Source organism: Anser anser (genome assembly GCF_964211835.1).
Source record: "Anser anser genome assembly, contig: HAP1_SCAFFOLD_98, whole genome shotgun sequence".
Classification (NCBI taxonomy): Eukaryota; Metazoa; Chordata; class Aves; order Anseriformes; family Anatidae; genus Anser; species Anser anser.
The window spans coordinates 1-19,679 of NW_028154185.1; the positions used below are offsets into that span (position 1 = coordinate 1).

Here is a 19,679-nt window from a genome sequence, read left to right on the forward strand (position 1 = left end):
GGGTAATAACTTGTGATACATTGTGTTGTTGGACTTGATCAACTGGTGGGATACCACTGGTGCTGAATATAAAAAATCACACCCGATGATTCTAACAAAGTTACAAATACAAAAGTTAGAGTGATTTTTGCTAGGTAGAGTTATGTTTTCCTCATCTACTTCTACAAAAGCACAAGCAGTCCTTAAACACACACAGCCTTGACCAATATATACAAGCACAGTCTTTTGACTAGTATTTGGATGAATTTCAAAGTGGCAAACACCTTGCTCAGTGTCAAGACAGACATCCTGAGCATCAATTGTGTTGCTCTCACAAATAAATCCTTGTTGTTCCCGGGTAACACATGATTCTAGATTCACAGACTGCCATTTCCCGTTCTTCATCCGGGCCCAGGTTCTATGCTCCGAAGGATAGAGCACTGTTTCCTCATGATTTAACCCTAGTGCAACAATGGGGTGGATAACATAAACTGTAGCATTACGTATAGTAAGCACAAAGGCAGTAGCCATGTTAATAATGGGATCATAGGTAAAATTTACCAGAGTCCACCAAGATTGGAACTTCTTTTCAAAATCATTGGCATTGTCCCAAACAATCTTTCGGACTTCAGCCGGAAAAATGCCTTCACTTCCTTCCCTAATGATCAAGGCAGCCGTTGCCTGCATCCATAACTGTACCTGTATACAACTAAGAGCTAAAGATACATTATCTTGCGCCATACTAAGTGCATCTATTATTAGTCTGTGGTCCTGGTCTTCAGCCTTTTCCCATATTGGTAACACCTTTGAAACTTGCCATTGGCTAGTTCCCAATGCCAGTAAGGATGATTGCAGGGGCTGTTTTAGTTTTGTCAAATCGCTTGTTGCTGTGGCTAGCTTATTCATTAGTATTTCTGAATCAATTCCATTTAAAACTCCTAATCCTGTTCCTAGCATTCCAGTTAAGTCTCTTTGTGTTCTGCCCCTGAGGTGTACTTGCTTTTGTGACCATATTGTCCAGCCTTCTAATGATGTCTTTAGGAAAGGAGAACAGGCTGGTTGAACTGCTGAGATGTTAATTTGTATTAGCAATTCAACACGCTTGAGAGACCATTCTGGATTAAATAACAATTGTTGTTGGCCTGTGTTCCTTACTACATATGGGCCTGTTTCATAAATTTTGGGTTCCAGCTTGACTGGGGCTTGGGCATAGGTTGTAGGGGAAGGAAGTGCAATAGGGGGTCTCACTGTTGTAGGAAGTATAGCATATATTGTAAAATTTATCATGAGGCTCTCGCCTTCCTTGATCTCGAGCTTTTGACCATTATTAGTCCAAAAACAGTTAACTGCTACAGTCTGTGTTAATATAAAATTATACCAACAATCTAATTTACCTGGGCGGATACAACCTTCTTGTTGGCCACTTTTGGAAGTCGGTTTTACTAAAATCCCCGTTGCTTTCTCGTGGGCTGTTCCATTAATCATACGGCACCCTATTTCAATTTCGTCCCCTACAGTTCTTTGGTGTATCCACCCTTCCCCTAAATTTCGCCATTCTGATAATGCATGTAAATGATCACCATTTGTTCGCCAAATAACCACAACAGCTAACTTTCCATTAATGCTCTTATCCTCTGTGGTTACGGCTTCAGACCAAGGCCACCCACCATTCTCTATCATCATAGAAGCACCTTCCAATTCTTGAATCACAATTACAACTATAAGCCACAGAAATAAAACAATTCTGTTAACTAAATTTCTGCTAACTACATTACTAAATACTCCTGACCATAGTGTCTTCATTTCGCTTGACTGAACTTTAGTTTCAGTTCACCGTCACCCAGCGTTACTTTCCAGGGGGCTTTTGGAGCTTTCTTCACTCTCGAATAATGGATCCAGGCCGTTTGCTCCTTAATCTTGATGGCGGTATGTGTTGTCAGCAGCACCTGGTATGGTCCCGTCCACTTTTCTTCCAAAGGGCGACCTGCAAATGCTTTTACATACACATAATCCCCAGGTTTAAAGGGGTGGATTGGTTGGTCCAGCCCTCTAGCCCTGGTTCCTGAGACAACTTTAGATATTTGATCCAACTGTTTTTGGAGTCCTATTAAATAATTATACAAGTATCCCGACCCCAGTTGCGTCAGGTCCTCCCCGCTGAACAAAAACTGATAGGGTCTTCCGTATAATATTTCAAAAGGGCTTAGATTTTCCTTTGTCCGTGGTTTTACTCTAATTCTAAGTAAAGCCAAAGGGAGAGACTGAGGCCATGATAAATTAGTCTCTTGCCCTATTTTGGCTATTTGTTGTTTGATTAGATGATTCATCTTTTCCACTTGTCCGCTTGCCTGTGGTCTGTAAGGGGTATGGAGTTGCCAGTCTACCCCTAAGACCTTACTTACTTCTTGAACTATTTGCGCACAAAAATGAGAGCCTCTATCTGAGGACATTGCTGCCGGAATTCCGAAACGCGGTATTATCTCATTCAGTAAAACCTTAACCACTTCTCTTGCCTTGTTGGTTCGACAGGGAAAAGCCTCCGGCCACCCGGAAAAAGTATCTGTCAAAACCAACAAGTATCGATACCCCCCTTTTCTTGGCAGTTCTGAAAAATCTATCTGCCATTGTTGTCCTGGATAGTTTCCTTTACTGATTATTCCGAACTTTACCCTATTTTCTGTATTAGGGTTATGATGCAAACAAATACTGCATTGCTGGGTTACTTGTTTTACCGTAGTATACAGATTTCTTCCCACCAAGACTCGACTCAGATTTTTATATAAGGTGTCTGCTCCCCAATGAGTCTTATTATGTTCTGCCATGACCATAGGCCATATTAAATTAGAGGGTAGTACAACCCTATTATCTTTCAGGTATACCCATCCATCACTCCTTGCTTTTCCTCCCAGGTCCCCAATTAACTTTTGATCTTCCCGTGTGTACCTAGGTTCCTGTCCTTCACCTAAAGTTTGTATTTTACCGTCTGGTATTAAAGTGAGCGCTTCTGCCTCAGCCAATCCGGCCACCCTTTTTGCTTCTTGGTCAGCCAATCGGTTCCCTACCTCGAAGTCAGCGGTTCCTTTTTGGTGTCCCCGGCAATGTATAACAGCCACCTTCTCTGGGTGCTTTACCGCTTCCAACAACTTCAAAATCTCCTCAGCATATTTTATTTGTTTTCCTTGGGCCGTTAATAATCCTCGTTCCTTCCAGATAGCCCCATGTGCATGCACCACACCAAATGCATACTTAGAGTCTGTCCAGATATTTACTTTCTTTCCTGCTGCTAGTTCCAATGCCCGCGTAAGGGCAATTATTTCTGCTTTCTGAGCAGACGTCCCAAGGGGTAATGGTTTCGACTCAATTACCTGTTGAGTGGTCGTCACCGCATACCCTGCTTTGCGTTGTCCTTGTTTCACAAAGCTGCTTCCATCAGTATACCATGATTCGTCCGCGTCTTCCAAGGGCTCCTCCTTGAGATCTGGTCGGCTAGAATACACAGTTTCCATAGTTTCGATACAATCGTGGACCACTGGCTCGTCAGGAGCGTTACTAAGGAAAGAAGCTGGGTTCACAATGTTAGTAACCACAATTTCTACGTCATCTTGCTCCACCAGTATTGCTTGGTATTTTAAAAATCTTTGAGGGGATAACCAGTGTGCCCCTTTCTGCTCCAAGACTGCCGAGACAGTGTGTGATACCAGCACGGTTATCTTCTGTCCCATAGTGAACTTCCGAGCCTCCTGTATATTCATGATGACAGCGGCCACCGCTCGAAGGCAACCCGGCCAACCTTTACTTACTTCATCCAGTTGTTTAGAGAAGTAGGCCACAGCTCTCCTGTAGGGGCCCAGCTTCTGTGCCAGCACCCCCAGAGCCATCCCTTGTCTCTCATAGGAGTACAACCAAAAGGGTTTAGACAAGTCCGGTAGACCCAAAGCTGGTGCTCGCATTAACTCCAATTTAAGCTTCTTAAAGGCAGCCCGTGCTTCCCCCGTCCAGACCAATTTCGATTGGTTATTCTTGATGAGGTCATATAGGGGTTTTACAATTAGTCCATAATTATTAATCCATAGACGGCACCAACCTGTCATCCCTAGAAAAGTTTGTAATTCCTTAATGGTCTGTGGTTCTGGGGTACGGCAGATAGTTTCTTTCCGTTCTGTTCCTAACTCCCTTTGTCCCCCTGAAATCTCAAACCCCAAGTAAGTTACACGTGACTGAATCAGCTGAGCCTTCTGTTGAGAGACTCGATACCCATTCAAACCCAGAAAATTAAGGAGACTTATCGTCCATTGCATGCAGCTGCTCCTATTCTCAGTGGCTATCAAAAGGTCATCAACGTATTGCAGCAGAACTCCTTCGGTGTTTGGGGCCTCCCAAACCTCAAGCTCTTTTGCTAGTTGATTCCCAAAAATCGTGGGGCTGTTTTTGAATCCCTGCGGCAATACGGTCCAGGTCAATTGAGCCTTTCGTCCTGAGTCTGGATTTTCCCATTCAAAAGCAAAAAGCTTCTGACTTTCTGGGGCTAAAGTCAGGCAGAAGAAGGCATCTTTTAAATCCAGTACGGTAAACCAAACTAAATTATCTTTTAATTTAGTCAGTAATGTGTACGGGTTGGCTACCACAGGGTGTATATCTTCAGTGATCTTATTTATAGCTCTTAAATCCTGCACTAATCTATAGTTCTTCCCATCTGGCTTCTTAATTGGTAGTATAGGAGTATTATATTTCAGATTCACACTCAACCAGCAGTCCATGTTTTAAAAACTTATCCACTATCCCCTTAATTCCTTTCCTGTCTTCTAATCTTAGGGGATATTGCTTAATCTTAACTGGCCTTTCCCCTGGCTTTAATCTCACCACTATCGGGGCTGCATTTTTGGCTCGCCCAGGGATGTCAGTAGCCCAGACTCCTGGGTAAACTTGGTCTAAAATCTCCGAAGGTACTTTACCGATGGGGTCTGCTTGTATCAGCGTTAAGCTTAGCACGGTTATCAGCTTTTCTTCTCTCACCTTTAACCCCACCTTCCCTTTTTCAAAGACAATTTCCGCTTCTAATTGTTCTAGTAAATCTCGCCCCAGCAAAGACTTCGGGGATCCTGGTAAATATAAAAACCTATGTATTCCCATCTGTTTCCCTAACTTATATTTTAAAGGCCTTAGGAAAAAGGCTTTCTCGTGCTGGCCTGTAGCTCCTATCACCGTCACAAAATCCTCATCCTCTGGTATCAATTTCTGGTTTAACACAGAATAAGTCGCTCCTGTGTCAATTAAAAACTCCACTTCCTGTCCTGATTTCCCTAGCTTAATTTTAACCAGCGGATCTGCTAGGGTAGAATCCCCCGGTCCACTTCATTGGTCGGGAGATACACTAGCTACCATCAACCTGTTCTTCTCCCATTGTTTCCGACATTCCCTTTTCCAATGACCCACTTCCCTACAATATGCACACTGATTCGGTCTCAGGGGAGGCTTTACTGACCTTCCCCTTATCCCATTCCCTCTTCCTTTTCCCCGAAAAGGTTCTTCTTGCCTCTGTAAGGCCGCAACAGTTGCCGCAGCAATAGCCCTACCCAGCCTTTGTTTCTCATTCCCTTCTCGATTCCTAAATACCCTCCATGCCTCTTCCACCAGCCTTTCTAAATCTCTCACATCCGGCTCTTTCATTTTCTGAAGCTTCCGCCTTATATCGTCCGCAGACTGACCCAAGAACAATGATACTAGCTGGACTTTACCTTCCTCAGAAGAGGGGTCTATCGTTGTAAATTTTTGCATTGCTGTCCTTAGCCGATCGAGAAATTCTGACGGGGTCTCAGTTTGCCCCTGTTTTATGGTATATAACCTAGACCAGTTTACAGACTTTGGTATCGCACTTTCCAAGGCGATCCTAATCCATTCCTGATATCTTTTTAATAACCTATAATCACCCTCATCATTATAGTCCCAGTTTGGGTCCACTCTGGGCACATATACCTCCACAGTTCCAGGTAAAACTGACGTTACCTGGGTCTGTACTTGAGTTTGTGCATTCTTAATTACCAGTTGCTTTTCCAGTTTCCGATAATGCTGCCAGCATTATCTCTATATCTTTCCAATCGGGATCTAAATTCTTTCCAATCAGCTCAAACCTCCGGGCCACTGATTCTGGATCATCCCGGTATCCTTTCACAGCTTCCTTCCGTGAATCTAACTCGGCAGTTGTGAAAGGTACTTTTATCCGAGCTGGTCCGTTAGCCCCCATAGCCTGTCGTAACGGGGCTTGAATAACGGGCCCGACCTTACTTCGGGTTTGAGCCGTGATCGGGGTAAAGTCTCCATTCCCCCAACTCTCATTTTTCTTATCTATTCTGCCGTTTCCTGGTCTCGCCCCCACGCCTTGTTCTATTATCTGGGGCGGGAGGACATAATCCTCCATTCTCTCCTCTGACTCATTCAATTTCAAACATCTCTGCCCGATACTGCACGCCGAACAACATCTTTTCATTTTTCCTGCCCCTTCCTTCTTCATATCCTTTTCTATTGCCAGGATCAAAGGATCCTGTGGGGCTAAGTTAATTCCACACTCCTTCTGCCATTCCGGGTGGTTTCTCAAAGTGAAAAACATATCTGCGTATGACACCTCATCCCACTTTCCCTCTCTCCTTAGAAACAACATTAACTGTAGTAAAGTATTATAATTTAAGGTTCCATTCAGTGGCCATTTCCCTCACAATCCAACTTATAAAGTGGCCACCATTGATTACAATATTTTATCAACGTTTTCTTATTTTCAGTTCCACCGGGGGATCCCCCTATATTTTTCCAATGACTCAAGATACATCCCAACGGGCTTTTCTTTGGAATCCCACTACTCTGCTGCCCCCCCATGTTACAGTTCAGAATGTTTCTTGTTACACAATACAAGCCGGCAGCTTTCCACAATAACACCAAGATCCTAGTAACGTTATAAAGTGTACAATCAAAATCCCAAAGACAATAGCCAAGGTCAAGTTCCACATTTAAACACAACGTAACACTAACCTCGCATGCAAAGGTTATTTGTTTCCCAACAGCAACTGAGTGCTTTCCAAAAAACCAAATGCCGTCCTGCAGAAAACTTTTACTTTCCGACTTACAGACGACCCCAATTGACCGGTCAACCAAATAAACCAAAATAAAGAATATAATCACTTACAATGATGGGGTCCGTGTCTGCCTCCGCAGTGATCCGTTGAGTCGAGGAGTCCCTCCGGGAAATCCCGGGGGTACCCTAGGGAGTCCTGTTCCCAGCGGGTCCTGCGGTCCGACAGAGAAGAAGTCCCATCTGGGTCGCCAGATTGATTCAAAGATCATAAATCCAATTTCTTTAAGTGATTTATTCTTTATTGACGGCGCCGGATGCACGGGGGATCTTTCCGCCTATCGTGCATCCCGAAGTGAAAAGCCGTCCCAAATTTATACATCACAGTGATTAATATTTTATTAACGCCTATACATATTCATTATCTAACCCCGCCTACTCTCGCTTCTCATGCTAATCAGTTTTTTGTGTCCTGCGCCTGCGCAGATCCTCTCAGTGGTCTTGGGCAGGGGTCGTCGAGCTGTGGTCGGTGGTCTCAGAGAGGAAGGCCATAAGTCTTCCTCACAGTGTACTTTTCACCCTTGGTCAGGATTCTGCTGATTTAGCTTTCTTCCTAACCGCAAGGACTGTTTTTTCTTCGAATCTTCTGCTCATTATTTTCTTATCTTGGATTCCAATGTCTTGTTCGAGATATATTGCCCATATATGTCCTATTTCGAGATACATTGTCCGTACATCTGTTTCCTGCCCTACACCTAATGTTCTGTTCTCCTTTAATAGTTTCATTCTTAACCCTTTCTTATCTGGAATCGCCTCAGCTTCCCTAATCACCGGGAGTCTCTGCTCCCCCAGGACGCACACCTGTTACGTAAGGCGGCTGGTTTTGATGCTCCCAGGCTAATACATATTCATTACTACTTCGAGAAGAGGCAGGGTTATTAGAATTGGTTTCCGGAATCCGAAACCCCTCCCAGGGGCGCCTGCGTACCAGTCTCTGGTGGTCTCTCGGGGCTTGCTCGGGCTGAATGCTGGTTGTCTTCCTCCCAGGCTTTTGTCCTTCAATTGTCCTTCATCTCCCCCTTCCTCCTCGTTTGGGAGCCTCTGCGCCGGATTTCAGAAACTCTAGCAACATCCCCTGCAGTAGTCAGCACTTTTCCCTAAAAACCCCTTTGTTCTCTTATCACCTAGACCCGGGCCTCGATGTTAACCCTTCAAATCCCTTAGTGACACGAATTGCTGGACCATTCCTTACAAAAGGAAGGATAAAATATGTAGAGGAGCAATGGCACACGCGAAAGCCCAGCGCCGCGGGCAGAGGCAGCGAAGGTTGACGGCAGAACAGTGCTCGGTTTGAACACGGAGAGGGAAAGCGAGGGGAAGGTGGCCGAAGCCGGCCGCAGTCTCTGAGCTCTCCTCCTCCTGATTGTTTTCTCTCAAAGACATTTCTGTCTGTGTGCGGGCACCCGGAGCCGGCAGAAGTCCCCGTGAAGTCCTTCGGCAGGACGGAGGGCTGCGTGGGCTCCAGTGAGAGAGGGAGTTAGGAGAATCTTATCAAGTAGAGATAGAGCGCTGACAGCGTTAAACTAGGATGCTACTTAGCGTCTTTGCTAACTATGGTGCATTGTGCCAATTAACTAAAGCAAGAAGCCTTGGGCCCCTTACCAAGGTCAGTCTCCTAATAAGAGAGCGAGCCTATCTTAAGAAACTGGGAGAAACTGGTCCTGCAGGTGGACAAGAGCCAAGGAGCAACTGAGTCTGTGCAAAGACAAGAGGTCAACTAGCGGTGACGAGGAAGAGTCATCAATCTTCATGCCCACGACCTCCCGTGCTGCCCAGCGCTGAATAAACATACCTACTTTACAATCTCACTGATTGTGGAGTCCCTTTTCCGCAAGTCACTAGCAGCGGTTTCTTCCGCAGAGGTTTTCCCAGAGCCGCTTCAAAGCTTCCCTCGCGGAGCTGGGGCGTCGCAGGGGGTCGTCAAAGCACGCACGCGCACACACACGCACGCGCACACACACACACACAGGCGTTGTTGTCCAAACAGAAAGTATTTACAACAAATTCGACAAGCGGTTTTCCTCTGCCAGCAGCAAATGCCTGAGGGCCCCTACAGCTTCACAAATCATAGCACAAAGAGCCTAAAGTTCCTCTAAAATTTAGGGAAATGATTCAAAATAGATCTGCTAGGGGAAAACGATCACTGGCGGCAGGGTACACAATACACGCGAGTCTCAGCTCTCCTCCGCAGGGTCAGTGCCCACGCCCAAGTGCGACGCTGATGGCACCCGAACATTTGCTGTAGCAGGCAGCAGAGCCAGCAGCTCAGGGGAGCAATTTTAAAAACCAGGAGGCACTTAAACCAACCCTTAATTGACCCAGTTACTGCAGGAGAGTCCCGACTACTCGCCCTGGAGTCCTACTGTCACCAGCAAAAAGCACCAACCAAAGCTTGGGGGAACTTTGGTACAGCACAAGAGAAGGGAGTGGGGGTAGCGTAGCCGTATCGCAGAGCTGCTGCTTTTCACACCATTTTATCATCCCTGATAATTGAAAGTAAGGCCGGGTGGGCTGACCCCACCACCACCACTCCTGGCAGCATGTTTGGTCCACAACGCTAGAATAATTGTTTTGCTCCCTCCCGCCCCTACAGCTTCATCATCTGAAAAGATTACAGTCAAAACAATGGCATACACAAATAAAAGTCAAGAGTTGACATAGTAACTCCGGGATTTGGGTATCAACTGTCCGAGAAATCAGAACACCCAGGCTTCACAATGTGCCCAACATCGAGCTGTGCCAAGGGGGGCGGAAGGAAGAAGCTTTCCGTTTAAGCCTTCAGAGCATCGCTCCATCACTACGTCAATTCACAGCCACCACAGCGTGCCGATGGACATCTTTCTGTGCCAAAAGAAACAAGTGCTTTGTCCTCTTGATATCAAAGGTAGCCACCTATAGTTACGGAACCATGCACAAGACCTTAACTCTGACCAGCAGGAAAACTTAGGACAACTGAGTGCAGATCCTGCCAATTTCTACCAGTTCCAACTGTGCTTTAAGTCTCATTGCAAAGCCTCAGTTAGAAAAAGGATCACCTCGGGGTATCCAACAAGAAGAAGAGTTGTTTTTTTTTTGTTTTTTTTTTTTTTTTTTAATATACCATAGGACTATGCAGTTCAATCATCAATCATCTTGGAAAGCTCAAGGAGGAGGTCATCCTCATCCTTCCCTGGGTCCAAGTCGAGCTCGGCTTCCAGTATGCCGTCTGAGAGTTCCCAAAGTAGCGTCTCTAAATCCTCGTCTACAGATACGGGCGCGTTGCCTGTGGAACTCAGCCGGCGTGTCCTTGCGTCTTCTAGCTGGGAAGAAGCTGAAGTCGAGCTTGAGAACTCCATTGGCTCCACAGATTCTGCCTGGCTTCCAAGATGTGCTTCAGGTCTTGGCAGAGCAAGGAAGAGAACAATCAGTATATGCCATTTCTTAACGGGAAATCCCTTTTCTGCAAACCGGCTCTTAAAACCGTAGCCAACCCCTCCTGCACTTCAATCTTACCCAGGGATTGTTATTCAATTAACCCAGGGCGACATTTAGAGCCCAATATATTAGCAGGTACATTTTTCAGTTTGGGGGTTTCTCTGTGAAGCCAGAGCACCTGGAGTCTAGCAAAGATGGTTCAATTGTTGTAGCAAGAGGCACTTTGCCACCTTGCTTAATTTTCCTGTTAAAATGTTAAGAAGTCTCCATCTGCAAATATCTGTTTGCTAAGTTAGTCATTTTTCCCACGGCACACTCAGCAGAGTTTGCTCCCCACTACAGGAAGCTGATCTGCAGCCATCACTTCCCTCTGCTCTCCCTGCACTCTTGTCACCTTGTATGTTTGTTCGGGTGGCATTCTTGAGGACCAAAAGGCAGAGGACACTACTCATCATTTATCACCTCACGAGGAAGTAGGAGAACTTCACCTCATCCTCATTTAGGTATTCAGACAGAGCAAGAAGTCACTGGAAAGCTGTACCGACTTGCAGCATTTAAAGAAAGTAAGTCTAATTAAGCATTCCTGCTAGCTGCTAGAAAGTCATTTCACGTGACTTATTCCTCTGATGGATTTGGGCTTTAATTATCTCAGAACCCTCCTTTTTTCCCCACGTGTGACAGAACTTATGTTTCACTGGGGATATACACCGATTGAGAAAAAGAACAAGTTGTGGTCATCACCTGTTTTGGGGATTTTCTTCAAGTCTGGTGGCTGGGACGTGCTCCAGCGTGGCTGGAACAGCCTAGAAAGCAGCAAAACAGCATTTAGGACTCATGGGTAAAAGATTCCTTACTAGCTTTTTCCTCCATGCTGCTTCTCCTCTGGCATTGCGGAGCCTTAGCCAAAATACAAAACCAAGGTGCTCCTGAAGAAAGTTAATATTCACTTGGAGGTTACTAATGATCTTGTGTCTTTTAAGAACACAGCATTAATGGACAAAATCCTCCACACCAGAGAAATCACAGAATCACAGAGGACTAAGTAAATAGTGCCATTAATCTAATAAATATGGAAGGGTACTACAAGAATTCTGTAGGCAGCTACTGGATTTAAAAGGAAACAGAAAGCCTGTAGAACTTTTGAGTTTTCCATCTTTTCTCCTAGAGGAGGGTGTAAATTTTACAAGGGATCCATTTCTGCATTAGCCCCTGTCCTTACCATAGCTGCTTTTTTGGCTGGAGGTCCCATTGTGTCAGCGTCAGAGGCAGTCCGTGGCTTCACAGCTGCTACAGCAGAGGGAAAACTGCCAGGTGCCTTATGTTTCAGTGCCTTCTTCTTGGGGGAAGCGACTTTCCCATCCCAAGGCTTCGCAAACATGTTAAAGTTGGCTAGAGTAAAAGGAAGAGAGAACTGATACAGTCTTGCTCTGCCTCATGAAAAATCCACGTTCTCTTCCTCATTTCCACGGCCCGTCTACACAGTTAACTGTATTTGGCCAGCAGAATTACACTGCCATTGCCTGGATTCTCAGCAATATCTTCCACATAGTAAACTCCGTCTACCAACAATCCATACAAAGGAACAAAGGAACTGAATAGCTACAGTAAATCATAATCCAGGACGAGGGAAACTCAGACACAGAGCGATCCCAAGTGCAAGCAATACTCTAAGACGTTGTATGAAGTCTAGTAAGATTCACAAATGTTGACAGCTTTTGTATTTAAAGTCTTGCTCCCTCTAGGAAAGGAAAAGCAGCAGGTATAGTAAGACAAGAGAGTGTATGCAACTGTTGTACCAGCTTCCTCTCCCCTGCAGTGATGTCCCACAAAATCTATTAAGTTGTTCTACAAAATCCAAATTTGTAGAGTCATATTCTAGTCTCCCATTCCTGACCTAACATCTGGCTGGCAGGAGAAGAAACGAAAGAAAGCTGGGTACTTGTTTTCTTTGTGTGTTTATTTCCTCGTGTCCCATGAGACAGAGAGAAAGGCTACAATGTGCAGTGCATGCAGCCTTTAAGCCCTCCTTATCTCCCTCACACAATCTCATTTTACAAAGTTGATATAATCTTAACAACGAGGCCTTTGATCCTCTGTCATTTTTGACAGAAACTGGCCCCCCACATTAAGACGCTGAAGCATGCTTTACAAACACATACACGTGTCAAGTTAAGCAACACATGCCAAAGAGGAAGGTGAACTTGAACTCAACGCAGGGAGGACTTCATACCATAAACAGATGGCAGAAAAAAACAGAATACCAAAATTAGACTAAAAAGCCCCTCAATGTGTTAATTTTCTAGTGGGAAATACAGAATACCATCACGTAATTAACGAAAACAGACATGGTTGCATGTTCTGGCCCTTCTTTGCCTTTGAACTTTGCAGCCTTAAACTCTTTTATCCTCTGCATTGAAGGAAAAAGCAAAGCAGATCCTGAGCAAACGGAACTTGCTCAATATGGGAAGCACCTCACCGGGGCAGGTATTAAAGCATCTTATTACCTGATAGCTTTGTGTTCCATAACGATTTCTGCCCGGCTGGGGCAGGTCCAGGTTGTGCTGGGGGAGCTGGCACATTTTCTCCACTCTGCTGCATCCGCAGAGCTTTCTCGCGCTTTATTTCTTCCAGGGTTTTAACACGCACTTCTCCTTCTGGCTTGGCTTTACCTGCCGGCTCCTTCGACTGCACTTTGCTGGGCCCGGAAAGAGTGAGCACGCTCTGCTTCTTGGGCTCACCCTCAATTTTTGCCCCTGCGCTGGGATCTTTGGTTTTACCATGCCATTCAGCCTGGGCTTTGGCTTGACATTCTCGTCTCTGAAGAGCTCTCTCACGACGGATTTCCTCCAGTGTTTTCACATGGACCTCTCCCTTTGGCTTAGCAGCCTTCCCTGTCATCATCAAGAAATGAGAAGCGCCAACATTTAAAGAGAGTCCAACAATAGTTTAAGTCTCCAAAATTTGTCACAGTACTAAGGAAAACTAAGCCTGAGCGTTCCCAATAACGCATCTTAGGACAATAGCCTAACATTCTCCTCCTCCTCTGAGCCACTTGTTGTATTTTGAAGACCAGCCCTATCCAGAGAGAGTTGCTACACAGAAATGCTAGTTTACTTGATTACTTTTTCAGACTGCATTTCAAATTCCTGCTCCCGGCAGTGGCTCTATTCTAATTGTATATGATGGTTCACAGAAGCAGCTTAAAACCTTGACAAGGCACAAGCGGAAAATAAACACACACCTAGAGCCAGATTTCTGATAGTGGCTGTCAGAAGAGCTTCAGCACTCGAGCAAGAGGAATCAGTTCTTTGTTTTCATTTGAATTCCTTTTTAGGGCTGTATGAAAACGGTCTAAGTTCACGGAAAGGAAGAAGGAGAAAGTATATTTAATAGCCAGTTGTTACCTTTCGCAGTACTAGTCCGTTGAGAAGGTAATCCTAGCCTCTCCTTCACAGACTTGGGAACTTGAACTGCAAAACAGAAAAAGACCAAATTAGGGAGGCTGCATAAACGTCAACTTTGTGTTCACATTCAAAAACAAGGCAGGAAAGGTAACTTTGAATCCCGGTGATTAAGACCTCAGCCAACATGCAAAAAGAAACATCGCAGGAAAAGGACAAACAGAAAGCCTAACTACAAAACCCGTGAATCACATCCAGATGCCTGTTTAGTAGCTGTACCTCTCTTTGGTGCTTTGTCAGCATTTCCCGGAACCTCCACCTTCTTCCCCAGCCTTTCAGCAAGGCTGCGCTTCACCGGAAGGGCGCTTACATCAGCTTCAGACAGAGAAAACAAGGAATATTTTAAGAACATTTCTTTGCAGGAAGATTTGAGAACAGTCAACCACAAGCTTCTATTTTTCAAGCATATTTTCATAAAATTGCCTTTCAGCTGCTAAATGGTTTTTTTGCCATTTCTGCAGTCAACACAGATCTCCACTGCAACGCATTTTCCTCTCATACGTCAAAAATACTCTTCAATGCAGTCATATAGAGAAGGCGGCACCTAAATAACAGCTCATAAAAAGTTCTTACCCACGGAGGCTTTCCGTTTTCCTTGTTTCTCAGCAAGATCTAGTCGAACCACAGGTTCCTCCCCTAAAACAAAAGTAAAATTTTTCTATTTCATAGAAACCAGTAGCCAATAGAAATAGTATACTGTTAGCCCATGTCCAAAAAAAACCCAGCAAGGCACTGTTTTGACAGCTAAACCACACAAACTCATATTTCAACTATAATTAACTTAGAAAAAGTATCCATAGTCTCAGTGTTTGCCTCAAATTCCAGCTGAATGTAGTCGAGAATGAATCTGAGTCTGCTTGACAGCTATACTTTGTGCAGAACAGAGCTGCATAAGCAAGCAGAATATTATTAGGTACAAATGCTGAGAAATATTCCTTTCTAAGGTGAATGTCTATGGGTAGAAGTACTTCTTCACTTCTTTCCCTTTCAAAGGAATTTGCACAACTCTAAACAATATAATTTATACACAGACTCCTATCGCACTACTGTCCACACGTGCCACTGTCAGCCTCTTTAAAGCTTCAGAAATTGCTTCTTACATAGCACTGTCCTCTAGAGCTCTTTCTTCTCGTTACTCTCCTGTTTTTCAGTTATCCCCCTATTTGCATACTGACACATTTTTTTCTTTCTCCTGCTACTGCACTTAACCTGAGCACCAAAGCTTTCCAGTACAACCAGGGACTTTCAGCATAAAAGCATGTTTTGAACAGAAGGCGGCAGCACCAGGAGGCTAACAGGGGTGAATTGCCTTCCTTCTTGCTTAACCTTCCAGTTTAGGAGTAATGAAATCAAAACAAAAGCATGAATTATTACCTTCCTCTGTAGACAGTGTCACAGTTCTCACCACTGTCCGGACATTTTCCTTTTCCGGAGCAGGAAAAATCATAGAATCGACGGGAGGAAGAGAAGATCTTGAAGGACCTTCTGCTCAGAGCAAGCAAAACATAAGGAAGTTTACCAAACAGAAAAAACTATCACGAAGAACAAAAAACTTTAATTATTCATTACTGTCAAACATACAGTGACCAGAGCATGCAAATAAGAGAGGTGACTAGTTTGCCTCTGGTTGCCCTTGGAATTCCCATCTAGAATACCAGCTGGCTGAGAATCAGGTTGCTCGATGCCCCCAGCTAAGCATGGAAGTCTATCCCTCAAGCAGCTCCCAGCCACCATCACCTGCCATTCTGAAGCCAATCAAATTTCACTTCTTTGGCAAAATAGTTGGATTCACCAAAGCATAGCCAGCTACCCGGTATTACTGGAAGAGGTTTTTTTTGAAAGAAAAATCATCACACAGGATGAAGGTGAACCGGGTAAGGAAGCAGGGAATATTAACTCACCACCGTGTCTCTTAGTTTTTTCCTTCATTTTCTGCAATTTGATTTCTTCAAGTGTTTTTATTCCAAAATTCAGACCGTCCTCTGAAAACAGAAAACAGTTAATGAGACTAAGGCTTAGAGGCACTCACTGAGGATCACAGATCCTCAGGCTTCTTAGTGCTCAGGAACTTTCAGAAGTATTTAGAATAAAGCCTGTCAACACTCCTCACAAGTGAAACAACCATAGAATCAATGGCATTTTGCCCCTCCTTTCACCCTTCAGGGTAAAAACTGTAGTTTTAATTTTAATCCATTTACGTGATATTAGATCCCTCTATCGTTAGATATGGCTTTCAACAGTGGTTGCCAGGCTGCACGTGCAGCCATTTAAACTCCATGCTGTGACCCTGTTTTGTTCTCCAAAAGGAAAGAAAAGCAGTTCAACTTTCTGACCCAATGGGCACATGATGGTATCAGGGAGAAATGAGATCATGGAAATAACCGAGTCCATTCAGCACCCCTACATTCTGTTGTGTTTTTACGCCACATTGCTTTTGAGTTAATTGTCAAGTTACCCTGCCGATTTATCCTACTACAGGTGCTGGAATACCTTGTTTAGCAGTAGTAGCACTGGCTTTCCGAGTGGAAATCATCCGTAATCCATTTTGGCCTTCCTCAGCTGGTTGCTGGACGGGAGTTTTAGTTTCTTCTCCTTCCGCAGAAAGCTGGTCTGAAGGGGAAAAATCTATTCAGTTATGCATAGGCCAGATTGTTCGTGATTATGTAGCTCATGCAATGACACTTCAGTCCATGGTTCCTATAAAAAAGTTGGTTTTTTTTTGTTTTTTTTTTTTTTTTAATACAGCTACACTGACCTGATGAACTCGTAAGTAGACTACCCTAGGACAAAACATCTAGGACTCTAGATTCTCTCTGCAGCTTTAACTACTACACAACATATTACTCTTCAGACAAAAAAAAAGGAATTTCCTTCCTAGTTTCACATAGAGCTTTACACAACAGACCAGCTAAAGCCAAGAGTGGTTCTAAGCTTTCCTCCAACATTTCAGGTTCTGTCCGCTGACTGCCAGACAAAGCCACCAGTGACCTGAGCGGACTGCCTGCCCTATCGCTAGTCAGACCTCAGGTCATCTGTGATTTATACATTCATTTACAGCACAAATTCCTTCCAAGAACCAAAGACTTACACAATCATTTACAGCACAAATTCCTTCCAGGAACCAAACCATGCTCACCATCATCATCTTCATCATCATCTGCAGCATTGATTACAACTGGAGGGTGTGTAGGGCTTGGGACATTTTCCGAGTTTTCCACTTTCATCACCCGCCTTAGCTATGGAGAGGGATTGGACTGGACAGAAAGTTTGTTTTGCTGCAGTGACATCTGAGCCACTTTCAAATCATCGTCCGCGGACTCAGGCGGACTTGGCAGTGTAGCTAGAGGAAGAGGAGGATCATCAGTAATATGGCAGTTTAAAACTTTGACCACAATGCACGAAGATGGTAGCTAAGGCAGATAACCTGCACAGGCAATGAATGCAGCATCTCCTTTTGCCCATCCCGCCACTGTTTACACCGTGAACAATGACTTGCCTTCAAACAACAACACATCTCCCTGCCACCCAGCAGAAGACGAAACAACAGAAAGCAAACTGCAAGGCAAATATCACACAAAGCAGAGAGAAGCTGAGCATGAAAGCAGAAAACAAATACCAGCAGTACAGCAGCAGTACACTCGGTTTAGCTGACCACCTAGGACTGCAGACCTTTTCCTGCACTCACAAATGAACGGTTACCTGATGTCTCCTACACTATTGGCACCCACTAAGTAATATGCAAAATTAATTCTTCAATACTTAAAGAAAAAGGACCTAAACTCACTCTTGCTTGGTGGTAAGAAGACGCCATCGATGTAACGTCCCTTTGCGTGATGAAAAGCACAGTTGGCTTTCTGACAGCCTACTGGCTGCTTCTGCCAGTAGCAGGGAATCTCAGCGCGCTTTTTCTGAAGACAGAAAGAAAGACAAGCTCGTGATAACATGCACCTAAGGTTTGCAAAGAGATGCACAGTTCCAGGTCACGACAGCGATAGGGCTGTCACAATACAGTGCTGAAACATCATTCCAAAGGTCAGTTTATCACGGAAGTATAGTATTTCCGGGCATATTCACAAAGTTTGCAGAAGCTGTAACCACTATGCACGTTTAGCCTTGTCATCATTCAGTTTGAGAAGACAGGCACTCTCAGACATCAGTTTAGGGTGGGTTAAACTAATACACCTAGGATTATACTAGGATTATTCAGAGGGAAAAAGAACATCTTAAATTGCCTACGTTAACTCTATCCAGAACTACTTCTCGGAGACTTCGTTCTTCTGCACCTTTAACTTTCCCCACTGCTTCCTAGCCCAGGCAGCTAGAACAGCATTATCTGAAGGACTCCGGGACACAAGAGACCTGATAGATCATTATCAAGCCTGCTCTCAGGAGGCTAGTACAGCCTGTTTATTACCCCCCTGCTCCAGCAGCTTTTAGCAGTCTAGTTAGCGGTTATTCTGCATCTGTTGAGAAAATACTGTCGGCGTCTAATAAAAGAAAATCTTGCTAAGACATACCTAAGGCATTGATTTTATTTCCCTCTCCTTCCTCCCACCCCCTCCCCTGCTAACAGAAACCAGTGTAATTCCAAAGCAAAGGACTCTGTCCTGCAAAAGCACAATCAGCACACCTACAGCACTGAAAAATGCTTTTGTTGATTTATTTTGAGAACACATCTTTAGGCACTCACATCGATTTCCATGTGTCTGAATCGGCAGACATTCCTGAAACAACGACCCTCCTGCCACAGCGTGCAGACTGTCTCGTTCCCCAGAGCAGCTTCACAGTGGCGGAAGGAACAGTTGTCTCCCTGTAACCAAAAGGAAACCAACAAGGAAAATATAGTACAGCCTCAAAAACGTCCATGCTACTGCCTCAGGTTGCTACGATTGAATTCAGAATCTATCTGGTTATCACGTTAACCAAAGACCAGTGTGCCTCCTCCTCCTACTCTACCCCTTCCTGAAAAAAAATGAAAAAAAAAAAAAACAACAAAAAAACAAAGCAAAGCAAAGCAAAAGAAACCCAGCCATACCTTGGTACAGGTAGAATAGAAATAGAAGTAGCAATCGTCTCCTTGTTTAGACATGCCGACAAGTTCTGATAACAAGCTCGGGTTCTCTCCACAGGGACTTCCTCTGCTCTTGGAGAGAGCTGTCTTCACCCTTGCTTGGGCTGAAAGTCTTCCACTGGCTTGTGATCAGTGAAATCTTCTTTTTAAAAGTAACCCTAAACAAAGTACCAACAAGTGAAAAATAATGAGTAACAAGCATTTTTCCAGCTTTCTTCTGTTCATCAAATTAGTCTCTTGAGGAGAGCAATGCCTTGAAATCAGCTGTTACGGGAACTAACACAATATTAAACTAAAGTTCTGTAAAGCTGCCAGGAGCTTTGTCAGCAAGTGTTCTCTTCCACGTCCTCAATAATATGCCTTGGAGCACATCCGGAAGCCTGAAAAGGGAGTCACTTCTTCAAAAACCACCTGATCATACATGCAAGGCAATGATCAACTATGGCTACGAGTAACTTCTACAGAACGCAGTATGACGCATTAAATAGCACGTTCCAGTCACTGTGGGTCTTCGAGTTCACCTACCTGGACAACCTCAGCAAAGTTATCGATCTTCAAAGACTTCCAGTTAACCTCTCCTGGAGGCCGAACCAACACTGAATCCGTGAATTAATGATAAAGGGGTAGGAAGAAT

The 19,679-nt window shown here is 44.4% G+C and overlaps 2 long non-coding RNA genes and 1 pseudogene across 3 annotated transcripts; all 3 read right to left on the minus strand.

Annotated features, from left to right (window-relative positions):
* Window positions 1-195: 195 nt before the first annotated feature.
* On the minus strand, window positions 196-8,491 carry LOC310890418. Its single transcript, XR_014577252.1, has 2 exons — window positions 7,000-8,491; window positions 196-1,972 (listed from the first exon to the last, which is right to left on the minus strand). It is a non-coding gene; the product is annotated as an uncharacterized lncRNA (long non-coding RNA).
* A 1,927-nt stretch (window positions 8,492-10,418) lies between these two features.
* LOC310890415 lies at window positions 10,419-13,097 on the minus strand. Its single transcript, XR_014577249.1, has 4 exons — window positions 13,018-13,097; window positions 11,733-11,902; window positions 11,255-11,316; window positions 10,419-10,477 (listed from the first exon to the last, which is right to left on the minus strand). It is a non-coding gene; the product is annotated as an uncharacterized lncRNA (long non-coding RNA).
* Window positions 13,098-13,303: 206 nt separating this feature from the next.
* LOC310890419 (zinc finger CCCH domain-containing protein 11A-like) lies at window positions 13,304-19,170 on the minus strand (annotated as a pseudogene). Its single transcript has 11 exons — window positions 19,010-19,170; window positions 18,665-18,784; window positions 17,759-17,882; window positions 17,111-17,314; window positions 16,465-16,584; window positions 15,876-15,956; window positions 15,349-15,459; window positions 14,548-14,610; window positions 14,167-14,289; window positions 13,918-13,983; window positions 13,304-13,404 (listed from the first exon to the last, which is right to left on the minus strand). The product of its transcript is annotated as a zinc finger CCCH domain-containing protein 11A-like (transcript).
* Window positions 19,171-19,679: the final 509 nt, after the last annotated feature.